At 41.1% G+C, this 20,268-nt stretch overlaps 1 protein-coding gene across 1 annotated transcript in view; it reads left to right on the plus strand.

Moving 5' to 3' along the window:
• LOC146752435 (nuclear pore complex protein Nup153-like) overlaps nt 1-20,268 on the plus strand; it is a 64,014-nt gene that overhangs the window by 22,336 nt on the left and 21,410 nt on the right. The window lies entirely within an intron of this gene.

Below are 20,268 nucleotides of genomic sequence, written 5' to 3' on the forward strand. Positions count from 1 at the left end.
AGTGCTGGATCTCATAAGCTACCCATTTGAAATTGTTAGATAAGTGAGTTTTTTTATTGTTTTTCAGTAGGAAAACATAACCTCAAGATAAGGATTGTTTGGTGCAATCTATTCAGTTTTGGAGATGTGTTCTCTTTGGAGTTCTGCCTCATTTTACTTTTGTGTAAAGGAGAACTCAGTCCTTAGCTCCAGTGGTTCAAATCTTTTCATATTTCTAATCACGTTGAAGAAAAGGGGAAAAAACTTGGCCAGAAAAGCTTAAGTAATATGCGGTCCTAAGTTTTGGAAGGTAATCTTTGTACTCCATTAAGGTTTAAGGGAGGCACAGACAGTGGTTAAAAGAAATTTCCTAACCTATGTCAAATTATTGTGTGATCTACAAAAACAGCAGACTGGACTTTTCTCAGCATGTCTGCTTCTGTTTTTTTCCAGTGTTCATTTTTTGGTTATAAAATGCTATCCTTTTTGACATCTACTAAAAAATGCATTTAAAATCTTCCTTAAATATATGACCATCCATTTATCTGTGCATCGTAGATCTATCTGAAGTAAGAAGATGAGTAATATGTCTCCTGATGCAATGCTTTAAACAACTAGACTGAAGCAAAGATTATTTCTAAACAGATAATTTACTGTTTATTAAAGGGACTAGATTGGGATAGCAAGAAAAGGTCCTCTAGATCTGAATGTATTAATAAGGAAAAAGCCCACTGTCTTGTCAACTTCTGTGTCTACACCACCAGGGATGCTTCAGTGACAATTACTGAGAGATAGTTACTCATGGAGATTAAATATAAGTTTACTTCCCTCTTCCCCTGCCCCATCCCTCCTGAGCTTAGTGGTATTAGAATGGACCACTGTCATCCAAAAACTTGAGCGAAACCACTCAATCATTCTATATGTGCGTTCAGAAACCCCTTTAACTACAACAGGCTTTAATCACTATCTATAAAGAAATTGAGATGAAATGGAAGTCTGGTACGTGTGTTATCAGTTCCCAAAGCTAGCCAATACACTTGGCATAAAAATACGTTCATATTCCAGGCTTACTTTCAATGTATCTTGCTGAAAATGAAGAGACTGTACAAAACCACTCCACCTTTGAGCTTACAGCTGATTTATGTAAGGTAGCAAAATGGGATCAAAGGTGTCCTGATGTGTCTTCTAGATTGTGGTTCTTGTAGATTCATAAAACACTAGTAAATTCAGCAAATTTCACCCTCATGACGAATAGTTTCTTCAGTGAACAATGTTTAATAGACTCCAGGTGATGAGACAGGCAGAACTGCAGGAAAGATCTTTGAAGGTCTGAGGATTAGCAAAATGCATTTGGAGTTTGGGTTTTCCTTGTAAAATGTATGGTCTAGTTTGTCCCTCAAAGACCCAGACTAACTAGTTTCTTCTGTAAGCATGGACCTTCGCTTTGTTTTGCTTTGGTTTCCACACTTTGGATCTGTGTAAATCTGTGTGCCACGCTGAAGAACAGCTGTTGTGAGTTTGCCTTTATTTCTCCCCCCCCCCCTTATTTTTCTGCCTAATTTTTACTGAATCTGTCTTCTCTTGCAGCTTACTTTAGCTCATTCAGGGCTAGAGATCTGGAATGGGAATAGGAAAAGCAGTCAGTCAGATCTGTAAGCCTTACTTCTTTGGCAAAAGCATTGGCACTAACTCTAGTTCTTCATCACTTTTATTACATCATTATGCTGGCTTACTACACTGACTTTTCAGTGTAAAATTGGCACAGTGTGGGCTTTTGGAAGGTGGGGTTTAATGCAGGTACAAAGCCATGTAAAGCACTTGCTGGGGTTGCACACTGGAGGAAAGAGTAAGTAGGAAAAGAGGCAGATCCCTGTAGCGCGCACATGCTTTTATCTCAAACAGTGGATCTGTTTGTTTCCACTGGCATATGGAGGTGCTTTGGAGAGCAAAAGGATCCAGAATTTTGCCATCTGAGTGAGACTAGGAGTGAAATGTCATGTACCCTTATAGGACTCAATTAAAACATTTTGAAATGCTTGCATTGGGCATGCATACAAACACATTCAGAAGAAAGGCAAGGCTCGATTAATGATGGTGCATCAAAAGTTCAGCATCCTAAACCTTCCCTTTTAAACTCAGGGAGTCTTTAGAGATCTTGTCAACGCTGTTTATGTTGCTTAACAGTGTCTTCTGCCATTGACAAAGCAGCACTTCGCTTCTGTAGTTAATGTGGCAGATTCTCTCTGTCCCTATTCGGATGCTGATGGAAGTTATTTACAGCCTCAGCAGAAAGATCACACAGCGCTGTGATAACTGGCCCCTATCGACACTGCCAGGTTTCCAGGTCTGTAAGACAAATGTTGCTGCTGGCTCTCAGCACCCTGTGTGCCTTGCATTCTGATGCAGATTTTTATTACCTGGCAGGTGGCTTGGGAGAAAAAAGAGCTGAGATCAATAACTGCAAACGATCAAGTCATGTCAGAGAGGGGTCAGCAGCCAGCACTAGTGGAAGCTGCCCCTTGACACGGCTCTTGTGGAGGAGGAAAGGGCCTTGATTTCTGAAAAGCACTGTGCTGTGTTAAGAGTGCCTAATTATCGCTGTTGCTACGGCCGGCTAAAATAACAGAGGGCTTTGAACAGGACTGGTGAATAACTGCACTTAGCTCTGATTGTTGGCTGTGTTGCTGCTGTCTCTCAGGTCTATGCTGGGTGTTCCTGGTCTGGAGACCCAAATGCACAGTGCTGTGGGCCTGGGAGAAGACCCAAAGGCCTTGGGCAGCCCCACACCAACTGTGGCCATTTTGTGCCTGGGGTGGACTTATCTCACCTGCTCTTAAACACCACCAGTGTCACCTTCCTTTAGCACACTCCTGTGTGGCAAAACCAAAACCAGCAATTTTTGCTCTGGTTGCCAAAGCAGAACGATGAGAGGCAAGGGCCTTGTCAGAGTTTCAGACAGAACTCCAGCAGATATAGCAACCTCTTCATTTCATCTTGGTTCGTATCTCCTTGGAATTAGATGAGCAGCAGATTCTGCAGTTTTCTTCCAGCGCAATCCAGGAAGATGTCTGTAAGCAATTTCTGCATTAAAGTCCCTATTTATATCCGTAATTAAAGAAGTAAGTATCGTAGTTATCTTTCTAATTTCATAATTACCTCTTTGAAATAATAGCCCTGTTCCAGGTGTTTTCAAAAATAAAACAGCCAGGGAAATTAATTTCAATTAGAATGGAAAAATACAAACTGAAGTGGAGTGTTTTTTTGTTTTAAAAGATAACAGAAAAAACAACAATAAAACACAACTGCAAAGAACAAAAAAAGCCCAACGTGCACTTCTTGGAGTGTACTTCATTTAGATAATTAAATCCGTACAGTGTGAATGAACCATTGGCGGCAGTGCCCTTTGTCAAATGACATTTAGAATGCATTAATCTGCTCAATTCTGAGGCTTCCCAGCAGCTTAAAACACATCTGGAGGCAGAAAAAATCAGTGATTTCTTAATGGGAGTGAATAGTCTTTTGGTATGTAATACAGATGCTCTAGGCTTTCTCACTTGGAAGATTTAGTAATGTTGAGAAACTCAAGCTGTATTCGTGTGAATTCAGAAGCAATCACAAGCTCATAAGCTTGTTTATGCTTATGTTTAAGTGTTTATGTTGGGGTTCAAAATAAAGACTTTTTTTTCCATCCCAAAGAAAATGAGAGAACCCATGAAGGAGAACACTCTTATCTCAACCATTTCTTTTCCTCCTTTCTCCCTAATCTTTCTTCCAGCACCTTTTGTATTGTCTGTTACCACTACAAATCCTATTTTCTTCTTGTGACAGGGTTGTAGGGGAAACTGTTTGATGTGGGATATGTGGAAAGGAGCTCTTAAGAGAGCTGCCAAAGCTGACAGATTTTGGGAGAAAGTCATGCTTGTTAAAGCTCAAAGTCTAAAGTTGAATTCTGTTAGCAGCACCTGTTCTCTTCCCTTCTCTGGCTCTTGGCAACCCTTCAAAGTGGTCACTAGAACAGAGCTCGTCAAAACAGATAAGGCCTGAAAGCAAATTATTAAGGTCACAACTCTCTTCTGGAGTCTTTCAAAGTGTGTTTGTTGCCCTTGTGATGTTGTTGCTCCTATCGGGAATGACATCAGTGAAGTACAGTAGAACCTACCTTCCTGCAGGTCCCCTTGTGAGCCATTAAAATTTGAGACTTTGAAAACTTATTCTGAGTTTTTAATTCATCTGTGCAGGCCTTTGGGGACGAAGCTTCAGGTTTCAGTAAGTGTTTGATACAAGAGAAGGCCTCAAAGTCTGGACCTTTGGATTTGTGTGACATCTGAAAGTGGCCTGGACATCTCTGAAGAGTGTGTTCTCGGGTTGGCTCCCTGAACTTCTCGGAAAAGATCTAACATTGTTCTTAACAACTACGAAGAAGTGCTGTGGCAGATGGTGAAAATGAACAGGAGGGTTCATTTTACCTCCTTAGAGGTAAATTACAGTACTGGGAATACTTTGTGTCTAAAAGTATGTGCTTTGAGGTTTAGAGGGAACTTAATGATATCTGTGTTACGCTAGCCATGTACTGTTTCCATTTCGAAGTAAGATCTGGCATGTGCCAACCTTTCCCATCACACACATCACCCGAACTAAATGATTGTTTTCAATTGCATTAATTTTTCTGAATAAAATGTCAGTCCTTTAAGTAATAATGTGGTACAACACATTGGGTGGGAAGGTTCTATGTGGGCACTGAATAGGAATGGAATGAAAGATGACCAGGATCCATTCATAGAAAAGGTGCATTTCAAATTGAGGGTGGGACCGCAGATCAAAAGAAGAGAAACGGAGTGCTTATGATCTCTGAAATTAGTGCTTTAAAAAATAAATAGGGGGAAAAATAATTTTTGAACATTGCAAGATGTAAGGGAATTTACATTGGACGTTTTCGGTAAATGTTCTTTTTGTTAGTAACTAAGGCTTTTGCAGCTTGAAGACTTGATCCCTTGCAGCCTATCATTTTATCTCTCCTTGATCCTGCAGTGAAATCATAATACTTCATTTTTTTGAGCGATATTATGATCATTTCCATGGCAACAGACTGATGTCCAAAGTACGGGATCATGACTTCAGTGTAGGATCAAGGAAGGGGAGATAAAGTCCTTATTAAAATACGCACTTTGTCAGTAAGAAACGAAACTCATGAAAAATCAATTAATTTTATTATGTGTTTCCTTCTCCAACTGAACATAAGTACAATAAAAAGTACCTTTTTATTTTTTTTAAAGAGGCTGTTTATTTTTGCTTGTTAATGCTGATCAATAAAACTTTGGCTTTAAAGAAAACATGAACAAAGGAATTCAAGCTATCATATATCGTATACATATATAAAACCTTACATAAAATCCTGATAATATACATATATATTTAAAAAACAGAGTGTTTTCTCACAATCTTTAGTAGGTCTACTGTTATGAAAGTAGTCCTTCTCCCCAAAAGATTACTTTTGTGCACTTATATGCCAATTAGGAAGCTCCTGATCATCCCAGCTGTAGTTGTATTCCATTAGGCTCTCTTGGTCATGATATTTCTCTCTTAAGACATTTGTTCTGCCTCCAGTTACCCACATTAGGGAAAAAGAAATACTGGCCTCAGTGACCTATGCTGCAAACCCTGATATGTGTTTGGCAGAGGTGACTGCCTTCTGACCTACCAGATATTTTGGAGGGCATCATGAAAGCCAATGTTAAAAGATGCTATTGGCAGTCCAGAGGCATCAGAATTTTGCCAGATAAAAATGGTCAGTGTTACATTTGTTTTGTGCACTCTCTTTCCCTAGAACTGGCTTGGAGAGGTCACTGCATGAAGACTTTCTTGATGTTTCTAAGTAGGAGCAAGAAGGAAGCAAGGGATGTCCTGTTTTAGTAGTCCTATACTGAAAAATACACAGTGAGCTCTGTGGAATCGTGCCTCATGCAGTGGTTATTAGCAGAGGTTTCATACTCAGTCTGAAGTGGTTGTCAGTCCTGTCTACTCCCTCTCAGACCTTTTCTCTAACCAGTTGTCCTCCAGTGAGGCAGTACCAGGCTATCTGTATGTCTGTGATGTGTGGAAGGGCTGAACGTGTGGTTGCCAGACTGTAGTGGAGAAGAGGGATGGTAAGGCAAGGATGGATGAGGCTGGACCATGAATCCCAGCCTATCCCATGCTGTTGGCTTCTAAGAAGCCACTATGAGTCAGTCTGTGGTACTCTAATATACTTGCCTTTTGTCGCTGGATGAAGATGTTGAATTATCTGCTATCACCCCATGGGCCTAGTTCTCCTCTGTCTTATACCAGGTGTGTCAGAAGTATTCCTCCTGAGACCAATATTTTGGTGTAAATTAGAGGAGAATAAAACCCTCACTGCAGTGGATAAAAAAACAGACATAGATTTCACGATCTCTCCTCCCATCAGTGTGTGCCTGATTTATGCACAAAACTCCTATTAGCATTGGTGGGAGAAGAGATAACTTACATTGCTAAACAGGTTGTTTTTTTTTTTTTCCTCAGCTACCTGAAGCTACTCAGCATAAGCCTGTTGTGAAAGTGATTGGAGATTTAGGAGAAGGAATGCCAGAGAGAAATAAGAAAAACAAAACTAATTCTAAACCAAGCAACTGTAAGAACTGTGGGCTTTTTCTTGTGATTTTCCTTGAAACCTAGAGTTTTTAAGCAACTAAATAACTATTCTTAATGGTTTTGAAGTCTTGGAGCGGCTCTGTGGGTGGGGATTTGCAGAGCCCCTGATGAAGGTGGATGTGAAAGGACAAGGAAAGCTCTTAGGTGAGAAAGCAGGAGTAATTTCTCTGCTCATTTCCCTTATCCCAATGTTCCTTGTGACAGCAGAACTCCGTAGAAATGCAGCTCTAGCCCTTACTATTTTGCAAATCAGGTTTTGCTCCCTTTTCCTTTTAATAAAACTTCTGATCTCATTGCCAGCCTCAGAGCTGTAACATTTAAGATTAGTTTTCCCTCTCTCCCTCCTTCTCTGCAGTGTCTTCTGAATTTCTGTGACTCTTCTTGAATTTCTGGTCTCTAACAGAAAACTTGTTGTCTTGCCCTTATATACAGCCACCAACTTACTCACTGAAATTTTGGGTAGAACCTACCCATTTTGCTGTTTTCCAAGTGCTGGCATTGCAGTAAACTCTTGAAGGCAAGAGTTAACCTTTTTAAAGCAGAAGCATACAGGACCCACATAGACTCTATAGTCTCACTATATTCTCACACTTACCATTTCCTTTATTGATTTGCCTGTCTAAATGAGTACTTCTAAACTCTGTGGGAGTTTTCCAATTAGATAAAAGGCAATTCATGTCACCCTGCTGCAGCTCTAACAGCCATAACCAAGAGCGTGCGTTGAGGACTCTCAGCAGAACAACCTGGTTTAATCAAGGCGGCCCCCTTCGGTGCTGCCTCATCTGTAGGACATCTCTCAACATGCTTTCTTTACTGGAACTTTAGAGGAATGGGCTGCAGCTACACTAACAGCTAGATGGCTAGCAGAGAAGATGTGTGAGCTTCCCTCTCTTCACCTGTTTGGGGAAAGTGCTGCTTCTTTCAGAACACAGGTGTGATGCACGCAGAGCTTGGCAACTGTCATCAGCTGGAGCTGCCTGTAGCATCACCCTTTTCAAATGAGAACAAAATGTCTGAGAATGGCACTGCTGCTCATGTGAATGGTGTGGCTTCTGTGAGAGCTGAAACTGATAAACTTGCTAACAGAGCCAAGGTAGCGTTTTCTGAGTCTTATGCGTTTGCTGGAGAGTAATGGACTCTGTGTTTTGTGAGAGAAACTCATTTTCTTGTGTGCCTGGAGAGTGCTTATGTACCCTGTCCTGAGAAGCAACTGATGGACAACCTCTGGGCATGGCTGAAGAAACCACAATGGGAAGTGGGGGTTTCAAATTGAAACTCCATTGAACATTTAATGCTCTGCATCCTATCCTGGCTTTGGCCCTCTAAGTTTCTCCCTGCTGCTGCCTTCCACCCTCCTCTGCTGTATGCCCTTCCTAGCTGACCTGTCTACCTTCAGAAGGATCTCCATGCTTTTTGGTTTACTCTCCTGCATCAGGTTTCCGGTGCCTCTCCTTGGTTACTCCAGTGAAACAGCCCACACAACTACCCATCTTATTGAGGCTGCGAGCAGTCTCCGGGCTCTGCATGGCTTTTAAAGGCAAGGAAGTCCCTCACATCACAAGGATAATGGTCCAGCAGCCTCCTGTTAGCACAACAGATCCCCAGCAGGTCCTTCTTGACCTTGGGCCAATAGTAGGATTTAGCTGCTGCTGAGAGGAGGCTGGGGAAGGCTCAGGAGGGAAATGTCCCTCTCATCCAAGAGGAACAATTCTTGGGCCTGAGGGGGCTGAAGCAGAATTTAGAGTAGCACAGCCTGGTCCCACTAGGTGGGAACCCATCATGAGGATAAAGGGATGGGGAAGAGATGGGCATTTGTGGCCTCAAATATTTGTTATTAGGAGAGAAATGTGTCCGAGTATACAGAACTTCATTTGCTTTGCTTCCTACCTGCAGTCCTCTTGGAAGACACCTTTGCTCAGAATTGTTGAGTGGCACTGGGCTGAAGCAAGGGAGATGGGTTTCTCTCTGTGTACTCCTTGGTCTCATTTACTCTTTGGTGTATAGTGAGGGCTGCTCATAGCTCTTTCCGCCCACAGAAAGAGCTTGTAGCTTTGACTGTAGAAGACAGATGTAGATGTGACCTATCTAGATTCTGAGCACGACTGAAATTTCTTTACATGTGTAAGATCTCCACAAAATACTTCTCAGTATCAGATGCTCTTTCTCAAGGAACTGGGCCATCTAAGAGCTCCTTGAGACTCTGGAGCAGTGCTGCTATGTGCCCCAAACTGTGATCAGAGTCCTGTGGAATATTGGGTGGCTGAGGAGTATTTTTCAGTTGCAACTTCCCACACTGTCACTAAAGTTACAATGAGGACTATGTTAATTATTACCAATGCATTTTGTCATTGTCAGAGTTAATGCTGAATATTATTCTTTCTTTTTTTTTTTTTTCTTTTTCTTTCTTTTTTTTTTTTTTCCCAGCAGGGAGAAGTGAAAATCCTGTTATTTTATTTTTTATCTAATATGATTGTGATATTAGTAATGCACTTTTTTTTTGAGTAATACAACTCTTTGTTCAGCCTTAGCAGTGTATTTGGAGTAGTGGTCTCCTCTTGCTGCCTTGTGTGTCTGCTGGGATGAATGCTGCAGTAACTCTGTAATCTGTAGCCCCTTCTCGAAGTGTATCAGCTGCCCTAACATTCTCATTCTGCTGCTCTTTGTTGTGTGGCTACATAAATCTTTCCATCAAGCACGGTGCCCCTTAGCTGAGAACACCTCAATCCGCTGAGGCATTAGACTTTTCTGAGGAAACAGTATGGCTGAAAAATCTTGCTTATTGGCAGCGTTGGAGAATGTTGCCAATAGGAAAACCCGTGATTTGTCCCTCCTGCCCGCACTACTGCAGTAACCCCATGGCTGACCTGCAGCCTTGCATTGTCAGTATGTTAATGCCACCTGGCTGCTGTAAAGCAGAATGGGAGACGGCTCTGCTCTGCTTGTCTCTCTTCTGGAGTGTTGCTGGCTGTGCTGATTTCTGTCTTCTCTACTCTGCCTACGCATCCACTAAACTTGTAAGAACTCAGTTATGTTAGAGGCTATACCCTCCCCTTTCAAATTCGGGTGAAGTTAGCTACTGAACTCAAATGATAGGGGAGGACTTGCAGTTTGCACATTTGCTGGACAGACAGCATGAATATATCAGCACACTACTATTAGAAAACTAGGCTAGAAATAAATAGTAAAATTCCTGTGAATTTATGATGTGGTTCTCTGTATCTTAAACATCCTCATGATACTTGACTCACTTAAACAAATCATTATAAAAACATTCAGTGGGGGAAGTTAGGAAAAATCCCCTAACGATCATGGCAAATGCTGCTTTTCAGCTCTCACTGGAGCACATACCAAGACGCAGAAACCCAGCGTCCAGTGCTGTGATGACTAAGATGCTGCTTCTTTCTCACACTGAGAGACCGAGGGCAATGTGAAAAGGAATAAGAAAAGTAAAAGTGTAGTGGAGATGAAAATTATTTGATGGCAATTAACATGTTTTTCCTACACAAGACTAAGAAAGTTCTTCTTCCTTTTTAATGTTTAGAATGCCCCTAGCTGTAAATCTTACAAGTGTATGGGAGGACTTTATTAATTTTGAGAATTCTTTAACCTTGCTTTACCATCATCTGGGAGGCACAGCTTTACTCAGGAGTATGTAATTGCTGAACAAATGCTGCATCCGAGGGTAAGATGAATAGAATTAAGGTTGCCATGGGTACTTCACTTTTGAATTTCTTTACTTTGGAATTTAAAGTCTAAACATAAAAAATCCCAACAATTTTTAGCGCTGAATACACGTGTAAATTAATGTCTTAGCTCATGGCTGCAGTGTAGCCATTACTGTCTAATGTATAATTCTCTGTATACAGACAGCTTTGTTTTCACTTGTTCTCTAAGTTTTTAATTGCCTGATGTTTTGCAGTACAACATAAAGCACAGGTGTTCAGAAACAATGTAGAAATGAAGGGAAAAAATTAAAAAAAGAGAAGCAGGTTATCTTTTGACTAAGAAATTACGTCTGGTGTTTGGCAGAGCGAAAGGGAAGATAAATGATGATCAGCGTTCAGCTGGGGGTTTTATGGGTACTGGTGCGGGCTATAAAAAAACAATCAGAAGGAGTCTGTGAATAAAGGCATGTAAATGTCATTGATTGGGGGAATATCAAATTGCAGAGCATCTCTTCTCTTATATGCAGACCTGGGAGCCTGTCTCTGAGAGGGGGGTTATCTGATTCCAGCCTGAAGGTTTCATTGTGAAGGGAGGTTGTGATGAGGAGGGGCTTGGCCTCTTCTCCCAGGCAACAAACAGGACCCAAGGAAATGGCCATAAGTTGTACCAGAGGAGGTTTAGACTGGACATAAGACGGAACTTTTTATCTGAAAGAGTGGTCAGGCACTGGAATGGCTGCTCAGGGAGGTGATGGAGTCGCCGTCCCTGGCAGTGTTCAAGAGGCGTCTGGATGAGGAGCTATGAGATATGGTTTAGTAGCTTGTGGTAGCAATGGTAATGGGAGGACAGTTGGACTAGATGATCTTGTAGGTCCTTCCCAACATTGTGATTCTATGATCAGAAAGTTGTATTACATTGTTTCTGATGTTCATGCTGGCACCTCATGGATAATGCAGTAGGTGCTGCCTTGAGGTGAGGGGCACTGAAACGATCCCAGGAGGGCCAGACTCACCTCACTGCTGCTGATCTGCCTGGGACCTCACATGTTTGAATGGGGCTGTTAAGTTCATTTTCTGCAGTGTGTTTCTGAAACCTGACAGAAAGACCACAAGACCCTTTCAGGCCTGAGTTACAGGGACAGTGCTCTCATCTGCCACTGAATTAGGCACAAGGGAGGATCCCAATATGTTCTGACCCAAGCTACACCTGGTTGAAGTACTCTTAATGAAGTTCGTGTAGGGTGGGAATTTCAAGAGAGTACTGAGCAAGCAAGCAGAGAAGTGATGGTTATGTAGGGGCGTCTGCTGGCAGGGCTAAATTCCTGCCCATTTCCAGAGATGCATTGATAGGCAACTCTACCTCTTTGAGTCTTGTGAGATATTCTGGGAAATGTCTTTTTAATGGTAATAGCCACAAGTTATAAGGTGTGCCTTGAGACAGGATGGCTTTTATATATTCTTACCCACATTACAAATTGTGGTACGTACTTGTGGTATGAGCTGGTGTGTGTGTTAGTCTTGATAGAGTTTAGTCATTATTTCAGCGTCAGTGCTTTTTAATCATGCTTCCCCTGTCAAACATAGCAAATATTTCCATTCTTCACTCGGGTAGTTTTTTCTTTTTCCCTGTAGCCCTTCCAAACGAGACAAAGCAATAGCATTATTTTAGTTCATCTGTATGTTTGTGCATCTCTGCTCTTAGCAAAGAGCATGCTAAAATCGATGTCCATTGAGGAACTGTTGCTATTGCCCTTGCTGCCTGATACTCCACAGTAACTGTAAACTGAAGTCCACTGGAGAGTTTGGGGCTAGAAGAACGCTTAATATCAGAAGGGAACCCATATGGTAAATTGTCTTAAGACTAGTTGCTGGAGGATTTGTAGTTTCTAGCCAAAGCAAAGCAATAGTGGATATTTTGAAGAGAAAGAGCCCAAATTTCACTAAGATCAACAATGCTCAGGCTGGGATCTAGAGAGAGTAACTGTGGAGTTCTTCTGATTTGTTCCCTGACGTGTGTTCTAATCTGGGACAACTCATTTACTGAACCTCTAGCTTTGGGTTTTCCTGGCTGTAAAATGAAGATGTGAAGGTTCACAATGATTAAGATGAGAAATGTTATGCAAGTGCTGGAGGAGAAGGGAATGAGATGCTCCTTCTCAACACCAGTCCTTAGAGGAATGTCATTGTGGCATTGTCTGAAATATCTTCGTCTTCACTGTTTTACTCTTCTTGCACTTTCTCCTTTGGGTTAACCTTTTTATTAAGTCTCCAAACTGGCTCAAATTCTCTGTAGACTTAAAGTGAAATGCTAGTAGAGGGGTTTGGTTCTTTAATTCCATGGGGACTGAAACAGAGAGGAAGAGGCCTTAGGAGAGGGCCTAATCTGCAGTGTCAGAAAGGGCTAGAGAAGAAAGAGGAGTTCCAGAGAAAGCTGATGAATTGTGTATATGTGAGAACAGAATGTAAGATATATTTCATGGAACAGTTCTTGACAGAGGCGAGGTGGAAAAGCAGTCCATTGTGCACCTGATTACCTTGATGTATTCTGTGGCAGGCTGTTGTTGGATGGCTTTCTGGCTGGATGGCTTTCTGGATACTTGTCCTGGGGTGCTGCAATATAGCCATTCCTCTTCAGCCCCCAATCTCTTACTGTTATTTTAATATTTCTTTTAGATGTCTCTCATCTCCCATGAGTAACTAACCACAGGCTATCCTGAGCTCTTCTCTATCTGAGATTTAATATCTTTGATATTAGAGATTCTTTCCATTACAACTCTGTAGTGTTTTTTCTTTCTGTTTATTGACATACGTGCACTAAATAAAACAATGTTAAGCCCTGTTTTTGTAAAAGTTCTTTGGAGCATTATTCCATATATTGGAATTTATAGTTCCCTATATAGATTGCCTTGAAACCTCAACAATAGATTTGAAGAACTTTCTGCACACAGTTTTACTATTAGTCTGGAAGCTATTTTATGTATATATTCTTTGTGCATGGGCTCCCTCTGGAGCTTTCTCTTATTAAAAAAAGAAAGAAAACCCTTTAAAACATATTTAGAGGGAGATTTTAATAAAAAGCATCAGAAGTGCTGCTATGTCATTGCAGGGTTCAGTAGAGCACTGTTTGATATCAGTGTTAGGTACATGAACAGAGTCTTACTGTATTATGCCATCTGAGGAGAGGGGCCCTTATAATTAACATCTAGTTGGTCTTGGAGAGAGCCTTGTGTGAAAACAATGCCTCACAGTGTAAGAGTAATTAATTACAGTACTCTGAAGATGCAAAGTGCCATGTAAATCCCAGACATTCATCATAGCGTTTAGACTCTAATGGCTAATAACAGATTTGATTTCGCTTTCAATGAATCATCATAATCAAAGAAAATTTTGCTTCTCTGAATATTTTCACTATTTTCCAGATGTGTTTTATTAGAGTGTGAGCACAGAGGGAGGAGAAACATTTTAATTTACTGAAATCAAACTCTGCCAGTATTGGTGCAGACACTTCCAGTGCTTTCCCCTTGGAAATTCTGGGAAATTTTTGGAAAGAATTTTATGTGTGAAACCTATTCGGTGATGCTGAAGCGTTTACCAGCATCTAGTGGCTGGCAACCCTGCCTGCAGTGGGGCGTTGGAAGTTGGTGATCCTTGATGTCCCTTCTAACACAAGGCATTTAATGATTCTGTGCTTTCATAGTTTTCCTTATCGAGGACAAAGTAAGCAGTAACATCTACATTGGTTTTCTCTGAAGGGAAGATAGTAAAAGTCGTATTTCCTTGAATTATGTTACTACTTTTTGAAGAGCTTATAGATAGTGTTATTCTGAGGAGCATTTTCTCTTTATTTTAATAAAATTGGATATAATTGTTCTGTGACCAGCTACATGTACTTTTTAAAAGATGCAGTCTGATTGACAACAGTAACAAAAAGACGTTATGTACTTGGATTTTTATCCTGTGATCTGCTTCCCAAGAGTCTTAAACTGAGCAGGGTTGTAGTTTGCTCATGTCTCAGTGCACTGTGACAGGTGCATCAGAAATTCTGTCACCCTTCTGGCCATTACTGTTTTTATCAGAGATTTTAGTACCTTATCAGATTTGAAGGAATTTCTACCGCATAGCGGCGCGACTGGGTTTCTGTTTCTTTTTTGAAGCTATTTCAGTGTTTTCTTGGTTTGTCTTCCTTGTGTTTAACATGAATGGAGTATTGTACAATTAGCTTACAGACAGTGATGTGATAGAGATATTTCTTGCATGGTTGTAATGAATTTATGACTCTTCTTATAAAGGCATTCTGATAACAAACAATCTTTTTCCAGTGGAACACAGGGAAGGAGGCCAGGATGTTCAGCTTCAACAAAGATTCCCCAGTCATTGTTATATATATATTTTTTTACTCTATGGTGAACCAACTTTTATTTGCTAGTATTAGAAGCTCTTTTGCACTCCAACTTTTGGCAAGAATGACCCAGTGAGCACAAACACTGTTGCTGGGTACGTAGAATCTCTCAGTTTTGGCTGGTGCTCCAGACCCCTTCACATCTGGTCAATTTTTCTCTTGAAGTACATTGGTCTGATTAATTGTCTGGGGTGAGAATATCACAGGTGTCCATACTGTTCAGAGTTTCTTCTAAACGTGGAGGTCTACACAAAGTGCATGCTCCCTTACGCTGGTATTTATCATCCTTGCCTATGCATCTTATTTTTGCAGCATTCCTTCCTGTAATGGGAGGTTGTTAGTGGTTTTGCTGGTCTTGCTGCTTATTTTTATTTATTAGCCAATGCAGGACTAATAGTATATCGGTTTTAAAAAATAATAGAGCCATTATCTTTGAGACCACTATAAGTTGAGTTACTTCTTCCATTAATAATTCACATTTTTAGTCCATTTGCAAATTAAACATCACATTTTCATTTTTAACATCTACTGCTCTTTGGAAAAATTTAATTTCCTATCATTGTCTCATAATTAAGCTCACTGTGCATACTGTGTAACTTAAAGGACTCTAATAAGTAGGACATAGAACCAACTGTTTCAAATCTCTGCCCTTTAGAGTAGACACATTGAACATAAAAGTGGTTAAAAAAATGAAAAAGCAAGGGAAGCAGCAAAATCCAATGGGATTTTGTTGTTTCACTGAGCCATGTGCCTGGTACTGTGACTGTGGTCCTACTGAAAAAATGTTTCTTGACACTGTGGTAAAATGGGAGTTACCTTTCAGGCTGAAAACTTTTAATGAAGTTCTGTTGCAGTTTGGTTTGGCACACAGCACACGCAGGTGTTTTTGCTCCATTTTCTGTCTTCTGGATCCAGCCACTCTTTTCATGTAGCGAGAAACAACAGCAAGGGCTTCAGCCTGGCAGGGACTGCATGGGACTGATGCTTTGCAGATGGAAAGCAAAGTGCCTTACCCAGGCAAACACAGAGGCACGGCAAAAGTAGGACTGCAGGGAGGTGAAAGAACCAGCTATGGGTCCAACAACATTAGTAAGTTAATTTTCTGGACATCTGTTCAGATCCCATGAATTGTAAAAGGATACATTTTCCCCTGGTGATAGGACCCCACAGTTTGCTCCCTGAGATTTCCGCCTCTCTTTGCAGAGTGAATCTCAGGTGTTTTATGAGCAAATGAAAACCAAGATTTGCCTTGGTCCTGTGCTGTTAACAAGGCTGATTTTCCTCTGTCTGCTTGAGCTGCTGCTGATGCTGCACAAAGCCCAGCTGGTTTTGCAGGAATGGAAATGATATTCCATGAATGATATGAAAGGCATAGAAAGGCAAGAAAGAGGGAAAGTAATCGTGTGGGCTCAGCTGTTTACTATTTTCAGCGTACAGGAGACTTTTTCTGGTCTTCCTAAGTGAACCTGGTGAACTGAATGTATAATGTTAGCTCAGACCATGGTTCCTCAGTTTTCTGTGGTTTGCTAAGTAAGGACAGTGATTACAATTCTTCTTTTTCCTGTAGAAGATCACTGAAAACTAAATGAAAACCGTGCGCTTGTGCTGCACTTGCTGCTATGTCTTTTTCTTCCTCTCTCCCTCCTAACTACCTCCTGACCCAATTAACTGATGGAGAGGTAGAATAATAAAAAAGAATGAGTTGACATTAGTTTCTTGAGCAGAGGTGTCTCATTGAAGAAGATGGGTCTTGTGCGTGCTCCCACAAAGCAAAAATCCTTGGAAAATGCACACAGAGTGCAGAGCTGTGCTTTGGATCAAAACTTTGTAGAAACTAAGCTTCTTAGTTTTGGCTGCTGATGGCTCTGTTAGCTTGTCATTTTAAATGCATCAAGTTCCTCTTTGTGATGACTGAATGAGTGTTATTCCATTCATTTGCTTTATGTGAGGACATTTTCCATACAGTTGATGCATGAATGGGTTTATGGTCCAATTTAAGATGAGTCTGGGGTTCTGCTGGAATGCTCTGCTCTACCTGTAAGGCTGGTGATTCATAAGGCAGGAGGGGTTTAACATCACAGACAAACACTGATTTATAAGAATATAAAGTGTTAAAACATTCTTTTTCCTCTTATAATTGTCAATCCTAAGTCTCTTGTGGGGAAGACATATTTCACATTAAAAAAAAAGTAAATGCCACAGTTATACTGAAGACAAGAAGGATTCTTCCCCTCCCCACCCCAGTTTGATTAACCACAGCATTGTTTTTACTCTTGAACATTACTTGTTTCCTCTTCTATCTTGTACCAATAATATCCAGAGAGTGCTTGTACAAGCTTAGAGATTTTATTCCTTAATTTATACTCCAGGGGGTACATCTCCCAGAATCTTTCTAAGGAAAGGCCAGGGAAATGAAAATTGTTGGAGTTCTTATAGCCGCACCACTGAAGTATTTTAACCTTTTTATTGCTGTGTGGGTACATGCCTACAAATATTACCACTGACCTAAGTTTGTTCCGGGTTATAAAACTGCCTCCTGTTGATAAATGGGACTTGTCTTTCCAGAGACCAGGAGGCCAAGTATTTTAGGCCTCACATGATTATGATTTCCTCTTTTATTTCTGCTTATATGAGCTTAATCCAATACCCAGTTGAGGAGATAAGTCTTCCTGTTGACGCATGCAGCAATTGAAGGAAAAGATACAACAAAGCTGTTTGAAAGTTTCTGGTAGTTTATTTTTGTCAAAACAGAAGTGATTTGGTGGTTTCTTTACAGCTCTTCTCTCTGGCTGTAAATATGCCTGGAGAGGGAGCCTCAGTTCTAAACCAGGAAGAGCAGCCCTGAACCACTTACCCCATGCTGCTGATGAGTGTCTGAAGTGTACAGGACCCTTTTGTATTCTCTTTTTGCTACCACGTATAAGAAAGACCTTTTATTTTCATTCTTATACAAAGTGACATTAAGTTAGGTCTGCTTTCCCAACAATCCCACTGATGCATATCTTGGACTTTCTCCTTTGGGCTGCTTCTACAGCATGGTGTGATTGCAGTGGTACAGGGGTCATCCTAGGTGGCTGAACTTCCCTTCGTGCAGAGGGCCATCACTGAGCCCAGAGGAAACGTAACTTCCACAGGAGTCCTAGTCTGAAAGTGAGCAAGGAGTTTAAAGTGGCCTTTAGGGGCGAATTTATGTCAGCCTCTGCACTCTTCCTTGTGTTAAGCATGCCTTCTGTCATGGAAAAATCCAGGCTTGATTATTTTCATGGATGTATTTCTCAAGCATATTTAACTCTATTCCTTTCCTCCTTCAGGACTCCAAATAATGTCTTGTGTAATTGCCCTTGCGAGCGAATTTTTGGAAAGAATATTGCATTTGAGCTGTCAGCAATGCAATAATATAATAAGCAAATACAAGGTATGGAATAGGGGTGCATTCACAATATCTAAGTGCGTGTATACATAAATGTGAAAACTTGTATGCGTCATATATGTGGAGTGTACATAGGTATAAGTATCTATGTATGTACATGTAAGGAGATTCTTTTACTGCAAGTGGTATTGGTCAGCTGAAATCTGTGAAATAATAAAGTAATCCACATATTGCATGTTGAGAATGAAAGGGAGAAATGTGCATGAGAATACATTGAAAGATCATGTAGCTGTACAGTTAAAGTAAATGTCTCAAAGTTTCAAGAGAAAGTAGGAAAAATACTCTTTACAGCTGTGCACTTTGCAGTTGCTGATCTATGCAAACTGATAAGACTGATAAGCATTTTGGAAAACAGACCAATAGGAAGGGGAAGCTTGTAAAGTCACCTCCCCACACAAAGCAAACAAACAAAAGAAGATAATTCTAGGATGCAGAAATGGGAAGTAATTGCTTTGCTGAGAACCTGAGATACTGCCAAACTCTTCACCTGGTGTGGTTTACTCAGTTTTGGATATCACGCTAAAGAAAGATGTGAACAAACTATAGAGAGCTCACAGAAGAGAATAATCAAAGTGGGAAAGACACACCTGAATGAAGCAATTTCTCAGCATAGAGGGAAGGTGACAGGGTGGGATGTGGTAATGTTTTTCAAATATCCAAGGTGGCTATGTGAGGAAGGAAATAATCTATTTTCGGTATCCAGAGAGTTGTTTGCTAATATGAGTACCGTCATCAGATGCAGAATTGAACTAGGATTTCTTATTTATTTTGTGAATCAACATATGCATGGTCATGTATGCAGCCATTGCTGAATTTGATGGATTTTGTTGGCTCTGCACTACATGCATATGTTGCAGATATCAAAAAGAAAAGTGTATTTTACCAGAATCTATTTCCTTACATTTTCTTGGTGGCTTTTTCTTGTCTTGCTCCCACTCTTGATGCAAGTTCATAATAAAATTAGGCCAACTTGATTCGTTTTTACGCTTGTGGCCTTTTCTTTCTGTAAAGCTGAACTAGATCCACAAAGAGACATCACAGAATTTGGCATCTTTATCCCATCATGTGCTAGGCTGCCTAACTCTAGGTGCAGCATTTGGGAGCTGAGCAGAGGGGCAGGATCACCACCTTTCACTTGCTGGCAGCACTTGCCCTCATGTAGCCCAGGACACCATTCACCTTAGTGGCCAGGGCTCCCTGCTGGTTCTGCCTAGTGTCCAGCAGAACTCTGACTTACTGTCCAGATGGTTGGCACCATCTATGAAAGAGCCTGGTGATTTTTCTCCTCAGTTGCAGAAATTTGCTCTTCCCTTCACTGAGACCCACGGGGATCCTGCCTGAAATGTAACAGTGGCACAGCAGCAGGAAAAAGGGGAGAAAGCATTTGGGGTAGGGAGGCAATGACCACTATGCTGTTGGCAGCACCAACACGATTCTGCATCTCTGTTTCTGCTTGATTTCCATGGTGGAAGTGGACAGCAATGACAGGAGTCCATGGGAGCTGATTTGTGTCCCAGCTGCCACACAGCCACAGTCTTGCCAGCTCCACCACTGTTGTATTGCTGCTGCTGGTGGGGTGGAGTCTTCCTTGGTGATGGCAGATCCTAGTAGTTACTGGCCTTCCTGTGGGAGGCTCACTGGGTCCCCCCCAGATGGGCTGATGCCACAGGGCCCTGCCGTAGGCTCTGCCAGTTCCTCACCAGATGATGCATGATCCACAATGAAGGTGGAATAGATGCAGCTCTTCTGCCATGGTTGGCACCTCATCCCTGTTGAAGCTGGTTGGGCTGCTGAACTGGGCAGAAAGTCTATTACAGGTGTGCTTGCTACGGTGTTTCACTTCATTGAATAATACGAGATTAATTCTCATTTTTCCTGTGTTCCCTTGAACAGCCACAGGAGCCTCGTGCTATTTGGAGTTTTTTTAAAAGCAAATTGAGGTATCACATATGAAGCTGTTCTCCATTTTAAAAAAATCGGGGGATTCAAGTAAAAAAAGATCATGATGTAACTTAAATGTTTCAAAAATCAAGGGTATCACTCAAGGCTATGTGCTGCTATTGGATTGGAGTTTGATTCTTTAGTGTTCCATGTGTTTTCCTTCCTCTGATGAGTTCCTGCATTACTCA

This window comes from Coturnix japonica, unplaced genomic scaffold (assembly GCF_054131305.1).
Source record: "Coturnix japonica strain WE unplaced genomic scaffold, WE-NBRP24 Scf045, whole genome shotgun sequence".
Taxonomy (NCBI): domain Eukaryota; kingdom Metazoa; phylum Chordata; class Aves; order Galliformes; family Phasianidae; genus Coturnix; species Coturnix japonica.